Source organism: Pteropus vampyrus, unplaced genomic scaffold (genome assembly GCF_000151845.1).
Source record: "Pteropus vampyrus isolate Shadow unplaced genomic scaffold, Pvam_2.0 Scaffold14, whole genome shotgun sequence".
Lineage (NCBI taxonomy): Eukaryota > Metazoa > Chordata > Mammalia > Chiroptera > Pteropodidae > Pteropus > Pteropus vampyrus.
In genome coordinates, this window is record NW_011888795.1 from 15,969,214 (window position 1) to 15,971,258 (window position 2,045).

Here is a 2,045-nt window from a genome sequence, read left to right on the forward strand (position 1 = left end):
GATTTGATTAATGAGTTCTTGTTAAAGAAATCTAACATCTGGATAGTAGGAATTCCAGGAAATAAAAAATGAGAAATCTGAAAGGAAAGAATGTCATATGTATGAGAAAGTTTCCAAAAATGAAGATATTCATTAACAATAAATAAAAAATAAAGACAAAGTTACATTATTATAGAAATTATTGAGAATTAAATTGGGAAAAATTTGAATTTTTGCTAAAATTGTGAAGGAAATCATTTTAAACCATTTTGACATTTGGATTATTTTGCTTTTCTATTCACTTTTAATTTTAGGCATTGCTTTATTTTTCTGATTATTTTAAATTATATAAAACATATAAACTATTCTGAAGTCAAGTTAAAATTATAGAAGTCTCATATTCCTATTTCCTCACTCCTCATATTGCTATAAATTTTTTAGATTTTTTCTTATTTTACCATCATTTTTCTTAGAAAATGTTAGCAAATCAAAACATATACACATACTAAATACATATACCTACAAACACAGGCACATATGTTTTCTTTAAGACAAAAAATATGTTTTGCTTGAAGTATACCATTAATGCTGTTCTGCATTTTGTTTTTTTTCCACTTAAAAAAGCATTCTAGCAATTATTCTATGGAATTTTATAAAGACCATCCTCAATTCTTTTTATATATTAATTTTTTTATTTACAGATAAACAAATTTTAATTTTGCTAGTACATATTGATAAAATGTAGATAGTTTCATTCTTCTGTTATTATAAATAAAGCCATAATTCATAGTCTGTATATGTCATTATGTATTTTTTCTAAGTATCTGAAATAAATGGGTAGGTATAGAATGAATAAAAAATACATGCATATGCAATATTTATAAATATTCCCAAATTCATCTCCATAGGGGTTGTAACATTTGCATTTCAATTAGCAATAGTCATTTAAAGTGATTTGTGATGGTATGTGTTTGCCTTTTTTTTTTTTTTTTCATTATGAGCTTTATTTTGTGGTAATCCAGAGGATCTTAATCTTGTCTTCTTTTAGCAAGAACTTAATTTTTTTCCTAAATTGCTGTTGCCTGCTTTCCACCTTCAAAGTTCCAAGTATAAAGGAGTCTGGGATTGAACTCCAACTCCTTCCCAAGGTCACAAAGCATAGAATTTCATTTTAGTTCAAATGTAGATATGTGCCTACCAAACAAACCCATCTTTCAAGTTGTATTAACCTTCAATACTTCTTGTTTTATTTATAGCTCCATATTCTTTTTTGGGGAGAAGTGGGGTGGGGTCCATTACTTTCTAGAAAGTCTAGAAAGTTGTTAAAATATATATTATTTTTTATATATATTTATTGCTGTAATTTATTCACAATCTAGATGTACTTTGCAGAAGGACATTTGAGGGGTATCTGCTCTGCCATAGTACCAGAAGTAGAAATTAAAATTTTTTTTTTTTTTATTTGAGGCAACCCTTGGTTGACCAACTTACAATCCCTTATTTTTATTTTTTATGCCTACAGCGCCTGGTCTTCCTAGGCGATCTCCCATCTAAGCACTAACCAGGCCTGACCCTGCTTACCTTCCGAGATCAGAAGGGATTGGACTTGTTCAGAGTGGCATGGCCGTAGACAGAAATTAAATTTTTAAAACGTATTTTTATTGCTCCTTTATTTGAAGTTTTATGCTCCTTCTTATTTTCAATGTTTTGTTTATTCTTTTATATAGATTAATCTTGACAGAGATTTGTGTGTATCTTTTATATTGGCCATTTAAATGTTCCTAAATATATTTATTAATTCTACCCTTTCTAGTTCACCTAGTTCTTGGCTTTATTAATGAATTCAATCCTTTATAATCCAGCCATAATTATAATATTTATAAACTTATATGAGTTGAATATTTATTTCTGTCATGTTTGATAAGTAGACTGTTTAGAGATTATTATTTATTCTAATTTTAGGTTTGGCTATATCACATACATTATTTTATGTAATGCTTTTATTTAATTTGATTACCTAAATAAGTATTATTTACAAGAATTTTTAAAAGTGAATTTTTACATGT

General features: G+C 27.3%; 1 pseudogene; it reads right to left on the reverse strand.

Annotated features, from left to right (window-relative positions):
* Positions 1–1,492: 1,492 nt before the first annotated feature.
* On the reverse strand, positions 1,493–1,611 carry LOC111734313 (annotated as a pseudogene).
* Positions 1,612–2,045: the final 434 nt, after the last annotated feature.